Genomic DNA, 7,898 nt, shown 5'->3' with positions numbered 1-7,898 from the left:
CTCACTATGAGAGGTGGGGCGGGGCCATAGAGGGAGCAGAGAGGCCCCGCCCACTTTAAATAAAGATGTAACTATGAATGAAACCACTAGGAGGTGGTCTTAGCTAGGGAACTGGTGGGAGGGCATCATTCAGATTCATTTAGTTTATTCATAATACATTGTGTTTATGATTTAAATGAATTATTGTGTGTAGCACATGAATCACAGCTATCAAACTGATGTCAGTTACGCAAACATGGTACTTCTTTAGTTCAAAATACATGTTATCTTCTTAATTAAACTGATTGTAATGTACTCAATTATGCTCCAAAATGTTTTTTTGCAGTAGGCTACTACTGCCACTATGTAGCAAATGTATCACAACTATCAAACTGATGTCTCTTATGTAATTATGGTATTTCTTTAGTTAAAAATACATGTTAACTTCTAAATTTAACTGATTGTAATGTACTCACTTTATTGGTGATATTCAGCTATATTCCAACACTATATCCAGAAAAATCAATGTGAAATATTAGCTGCAAAATATGTTGACTTTTGCCATACAATAAAAAAAAAAGAGGTGCGACAAGCTCCGAACATATTTCTGGTTAACTACATCTGTAAAGTAATGTATATTTAAAATGTATTTGGTATATTGTGATTGTGATTATTTTGTGATTATTTCTTGTGATTATTTTTTGATTATTTCTTGTGAAATGTAATTATTTATTAATATATGTATTTCGCTTTGGCAATAATGTAACCTGACTATTAATAAAGCTTATTTGAGTATTTGAATTTATTATATAGTGATTATTTTCTATTGTATATTTATATTTCTTGACTTTTGCAGTAGGCTACTACTGCCACTATGTAGCAAATGTATCACAACTATCAAACTGATGTCAGTTATGTTATTATGGTATTTCTTTAGTTAAAAATACATGTTAACTTCTAAATTTAACTGATTGTAATGTACTCACTTTATTGGGGATATTCAGCTATATTTCAACACTATATCCAGCACTATACTGTATAATGACTGTGCAATATCATTATCATTATTACTACTAAGGTGTAATTCATACTGTGCAATATTTTCAGGTGGAATTTCATTTCATTCTCACTGTGCAATATCATTTTCCACTTGTGCAATTTTGTTAATAGTCTGTTTATTGTCAATACTGTATATACTGCTCCCTTTTTTATACTTCCTTCTATTTAAATGGTTCATATTTTGTTACACTTTGTTTAGCTTTTTTTTGACTGTGTTAGCTGATGCATCTTGTTTTTTGCACTATCCCCTTTGCTGCTGTACACTGCAAATTTCCCCACTGCGGGACTAATAAAGGAATATCTTATCTTATCTTATCTTATCTTTAATTAAGCTCCAATAGAGGACAACAACCTGAAATATTTTTAAATTTTAAAAAGATACATTGTACATATATTTTTATTGTGATTTATTTTCTATTCTATATTTATATTTCTTGACTTTGCACTAGGCTACTTTCTTTTTGTTTTAGTGTATTACTGTTTATTGTTATGCACGAAAAAACACATCAATTGAGTTTACTAGAATATACATCTTTACCTCTTTTTTCTTCCGCATATTGATTTATTTCTACTGAAATAAATATTCAGCAGCTCCCTACAATATTCTTCCATTTACTAGGGTTTTGATTAATTTTGTTCTTATACATGTAGCCTATAAATGTTACTGTATTTACAATTGTTTGAAATTTTAGACCAGGAGACGCTATAACAAGCTATACATAAATATTATTTTTCGATTCCCTTTTCTTCTTGCAAAAAGGTGCAACCAGCCACTGCATTTCAGATCTTTAGCACATGGTGGCAGCATATGTTTATATTGTGACACAAGATGGTCACAGTGTGTCAGATGAATAGATTACTTTATCAGGTCTTCTTGATCAAAGATAAATGCTTTACTGAGATACAGTAGATATGAGGTATCTTTGATCTTGTCATTGATTTGTAAATGCAAAAAACAACATTAGTCAAACAACTCAACTTACACAACATTGTATTATATATATACCTTGAGGGTTTTCACACACACATACAGTATATAGTTTTCATGGCCTTACAATTCTGACTAAGATTCCAGTTGTTCCAGATATATACTACAAGTAACACTGGATACACTGAAATTAGATTTTTGGTTTGAGAGCTTGCTGGTGTGGATGTGAAAAAAGCAGCTTTACAATGTATAAAATATCACAGACTATCCTTTCCTACTCCAAACAGCACCAATGCTCCTTTACAGTCAACAATTATACTTCTTCTTTAAAGAAAGTTTATCATGTCAGTCCAAAATATTTTCACAAAACAGATAAACTAAGGTCTCATCACATCTTTTACAAAAAGCACACAATGTATCCAAGTCTAGTTCATATTTAAATTAGGGTAACTGGGTAACATCCATGCCTTCTTAAAAAAAAAACTCTTTCACCTTGTTTGTTGATAAATATTTTCTTGTTGATAACCAACCAAGACCATGCCCATAATGTTGTCATAGATGCTGTCCTAAAAGGAATGTGGTATCTCTAAGAATACAATTTTTTAATCTGTCATCTATCATATAAGGATGATATGTGGTGCAGCCGATTAGACTGTTGTCAGGCTATTAAATAGGCGTATAATAAACTAATTGCTATAAGCCCCATAGATGTGGGCCAGTACAAACTTTATGGATTTTTTGTTGGGCCACTGGCCAGCAATGCCAGATGGCCAGTAAACCACTGGACTGCACAGATGAAAAGTGACCATTACACTTTCCACCACTGTGATTCGCAATTATTCCATCAATGTGGACTACTGAGCCCCCCATGTATATTTGAGACATGTTACAACCACAGTGGAATAAAATCAATTTTGCAACCTGTACTGATAAGAGTGCTCCAGGGATGACGTATTTTTGTAGGCCAACCAGGAAGTTAGCATTGCCCTGAGTTCCTTCGACAAAAAGTCAATGGGATTTTTCCGTTGGGTTTTGGATTATTGCAGAAAATAAGTTCTGTGGCAAACAAACGTTTATGATACTTACACGTTTTGTTCAGCAAGATAATCGTCACAAAATGAACACCACTTTTATGATTTTTGAAGTGTAAATGTAATCGCCAGAAGTAAAAAGCTAACGTTAGGCTATAAACGAACTACACCCCGGTTGCATGAGCACAAGTATAAACAACGAGACTGTAAAGGCAGATGAGTCGGCGTGATGACGTTTACTAGCCTCATTTAGCGATCGCCTTTTTTAAGACACATTAAGGCTTCAAAATTCATGAGTGGGGTATTTATTGATGCATTTTATGTCGTAGAACAAAACATTAAAATCTCTTCAGCTTGTGTTAACCACAGACCTTATTTCAGGCATCTAACTAAAACGCCATTCAAAAAACCCATTGACTTCCAGACGAGGGAACCAGAAGTGCTAAAATGCTCATTTCTGGGTTTTAGGACTCATTCCTGTAGCACTCTATTTCATAAAAACGCTTAAATACATTGTTTTAGGAGTTGACACATAGACATTTATAATATAGCAAATTGTCTATTCCAGTGTAAATGTTTTTTGATTTATTAGGAAAAGAATCACAAAAAGTGTTACAACTGTCCCTAGTCTCCCCCACTCCATGTGCTGCAGGTAGAATGTCAAGTGCGAGTGTTGTCTGAAGCTATAAAACTAACAGTTATCTGGTCAGGTGTCACAGAGCAGCAGCTCAACTCACCAAGAATTTGACTCTCTGTCAGTGAAGAAAAGCGAAGTTGCTCTGACACACACTCACATGCAGGAACAGTCACTGTGAACACCAAAGAGCCTCTTCTCCAGGTAAGTTGTGGCACCTTTGATTGATAAATTACAGGTGTAATCTTATCAGTTTTATTTTAACATCAGCATCAATCCACATAATTATTTACTTTTTCTGTTGAGGTATTATTTGTATGTGGCAGTTAAAGTTAAGATAATGAGTTTGTTAAAACTGTTGTATGTTACATTAAGATAAATTAAAGTTATAATGCCGTGAAGCCGTTTTGCTTTATTGAAAAGTGATCATCACTCGGGAGTTGAAAGGACAGCATTTCAGTGACTACACGGCTAAAGACGGTATATCATCACTTTATCCTTTTATCTTTACTTGAAATTTTGTCTCCATTTTTGTATTAAACCAGAAAGCGTGTAGCCGAGAGCATCCAATTGCAAAGTTGCAGTAGCAGCACCATTTGCAGGTCTAAAGATTAAATCCCACCCCTTGGCTAGCTAGCATCTGTAACTCATTGGTTTTCATCTTTATATCTTTAATTTTGAAACATATTACTGATGTTTTCTGTCCATCATCTAACCTAAATGGGTTGGTAATACTGTTCTGGATGGTTAAATTTGAAAATCTCATTTTACCCAATGTAAAAGACTATTATTCGGTTAGCACTCAACAACATGTCATGAGTCTTAGCCATTATTGTTAGTAAAAGATGGCTAATGTAAACTATAGGCCAACACCACAAGTGAATTTTCTTAAGATAACAGTGTTATTTTGACTGTCTCTCAGAGTTTCAGCAGTTTGGTTGAATTTTGCGTATTCTTGCCCTGCTCTTTGGCTTCTAGATGGCTGTAAATTTAGATTGTATGGACCCAGTAGTAGAGGTGAAATGCAGCCCCCCATTTGTTTGGAGCATGTGGCCAGGCATTACACGTTGCACCTTTTCTTTAGGCGTTCTATCTAAGATTAAAAGGACTCTATGAATCAGAAATTGCTTGTTAACAGTGACACCTGTGGCAGGTAATTCACCGAAAGTCAGCGTCGGGCTCGTGCTTGCTCGCTCTACATAGACATGAACGAGCATCGGCCAAAACGGTGAGGCGACACACGTCAGCTAAAACCACAATATCACTCTATATTTCACCTGTTTGGCAGTAATGTTAGCTGACCAGACGGAGGTCTCTCCATGAATCAATGCTGATCCTAGTGTTGGCTTTTCCTGCCTCAGCCTCCCGACCGCGGCCGGAGGAAACAGGAGTTTCGGTTGGAGACGATAACGTTTCTCGCTGCGGAGCCCCGTCACTTCACAAGACACGGGAAACCTCTGTTGGTCTGGAGGAGCTACACTGTAACGTCCACTGTACATTCACTAGATATTCTGAGAGCTAAACTAACTCTTCTGCAGTGTGTAGTGAGCGCGCATGCATGTGAGAGGTGGAGCGAGAGAGCGAGTGTAAACGAGCGCGGTGTGTGAGTGAAGGCAAACAGGCAGTCAGAGGAGCAGAGTACAGCATCGACTCCGTCCCTGGAGACCAAATCTACGGCCTCACCTATGTCCGCCGGCCGCGGTCGGGGGGCTGGAGCAGGAAGAGCCGACACTGTTTTGCAAGATGGAGCTCACCAGATACAACCCCGCAGCTTTGCATAACAGTGTAGCCACACGCGAGTGCACATGGGACACCGACCCACAATGATTTATACGTGTAAGAAGTTACAAACAGTACCTTTAATCTAAAAATATGTTTTAGACATTTTATAGAAGATATCTATATTTATTTACATGACTTCAAACTCTGAAATTTCATGATAAACATGCAGTCAGCCAGAAACTGACTATTGCTATCTTGATCATAAAAGTTAAAGGTGGCAGTTAAATGTTTAACAGCTAGATAGAGATAACGATACAAAACGTGCAGTGTAGACCTACATGAGAATATGTTGTGTAAAATGTGTCTAAAATAGCTTACAAGTTAAATGGAATTAGTCAGAAATATCTTCATAGATCTTTAAAGAATGTAGTAGGCGTGTCCTGTAGTACTGTGTTCCTGCAGGTCGACCTATTACCTACTACATGCACGTGTGGCCGGCCCGGCCACCAAAACAAAGAACACAACACAAGGCTGGTTGGTGGTGCTTGGTATTTCCTCAACTGATCTCAACATGGCTGTCGGGTCACAAACATTCTTGTTTTACAGCCAAACAGTACACTACAAGATGTTTCTGAAAACATTTGAGGAGAGAAATAGGCATTACAGTAACAGAATATTGATTCATATTTGATCAGCGCTGCCTAGTTTGACCGTTTGGTCGGAGTTCGCAAGTGATTGACAGCTGCTCAGAGACGGCAGACTCCAGCTCGGCTCTGATTGGTTGTTTTTCCTCCGGTCTGTGAAATCCTGCAGATGCCATTAAGAGCACTGAAGGACACCGGAGGACACCAGAGGACACAGAGGCACATGATTTTTTTTTTCAGATTACCTGTCTCATGCGCTACTGTCAGGATATAGTGACCATTTTATAAAAATAACTTTTTATAATCATATTTGCTCTAATTCTACCCACTGCTGCTTTAATGTTCTAAATGTCGTATAACAAACAGTATATTACATACTTAAAATTAGCTCCAATCTATTACAACATTAACATGCTCTGGCATTAATAAAATTATCCAATAATAAAAAAAACACACATTAATTTAATAATAATAAAATACATGTTGTAAGTACATTCTGTTGCAATTACTTCTATACTTTTAGTAAATAAGTATTTGCATTTAAGTAGAACATCTAAATACTTCTTCCACCACTGCAAATCACATATGTATTTTCCTTGTCATGATATATATATATATATATATATATATATATATATATATATATATATATATGCCTAATAATTGCAATTAAAACTGTGGTATTTCTCTAGTAAAATCAGAAACATAAAATACTTTTTTGTGAACGTGATCATGAACACATGATACCAGGACAGTTTTATCTTTGTAGATGAGACTGATAAGAAATCCCTCCAGTGGCTCAATAGTCTACTTGTGTAAATGTTTGATGTTTTATCATTGGAGCTTGATATTTCATAAAAATCGAAAAAGTCAATTCATTCAATCAGCATTGCCTCAGCCGACCGTGGGATGACAGGGAGGACGTCACTGACCGACAATAACCTCAGTGCAGGGTGCATCAGCACTAAACGCATCCTGCAGCGTTTCAGCGTTTGCGCATGAGTACACCAGATCAGCCGTTCTCTGGATGTCATGTGATGCTGTGGTGTGGTGGATGTGCGTTTTCGTCTCTCATGGCAATTGGCTGAGACTGATCTTTCTATAGAGGAGTGATGTGAGCATCTACACACGTGAGATATTTTAAGACTGATCTTAAAAAGTAAGCCACATGAAGAAAATAAGAAGATAATCTTCAAATAATAACACCTTCTTAAATTGATATAATGTGCATATACAGATACATTTATTTCCACTGCAAAGTGTATGTGAATGTGTTTTTCTCTGATTTGCAGACAGTGCAGCTGTAGCTCCCTCCACACTAGAAACAGAAAATGTATAAACAGATATTCAAATTAGAACAGAATAAAACAATAAGATAGAAATAGATGGCAGATTATTTTCTTGATTTCTTGATTAGTTGTTTGCTCTATAAAATGTCAGAAAATGGTGAAAAATGCTGATCAGTGTTTCCCAAAGCCCAATATGACGTCCTCAAACGTCTTGTTTTGTCCACAACTCAAAGATATTCAGTTTACTGTCATAGAGGAGTAAAGGAACCAAAAAATATTCACATTTAAGAAGCTGAAATTAGAAAATTTTAACTTTTTTTCTTAATAAATTACTCAAATTCGATTATTATATTATTATAGTTGGCGATTAATTTAATAGTTGACAACTAATCTATTAATTGTTGCAGGTCTACATACATACATGTAAAATATGTGCATATGGAACTATCATATTATAAATACAGGTAGTGGTATTTTCTTGTGAAGTTAAAAGTAAAGAGTTGTTTTAAGGGTAAGCTAAATTTTTATTTTTTTTATATCTTATATTTTAATCAGTTTGAGGAAACGTGCTTTCTGCCTCCTCTACTTGACCTCATGACCGGTGGAGGCGGG

Source organism: Sebastes fasciatus, chromosome 5 (assembly GCF_043250625.1).
Source record: "Sebastes fasciatus isolate fSebFas1 chromosome 5, fSebFas1.pri, whole genome shotgun sequence".
NCBI classification, from domain to species: domain Eukaryota; kingdom Metazoa; phylum Chordata; class Actinopteri; order Perciformes; family Sebastidae; genus Sebastes; species Sebastes fasciatus.
This window is presented reverse-complemented; position numbering follows the sequence as displayed.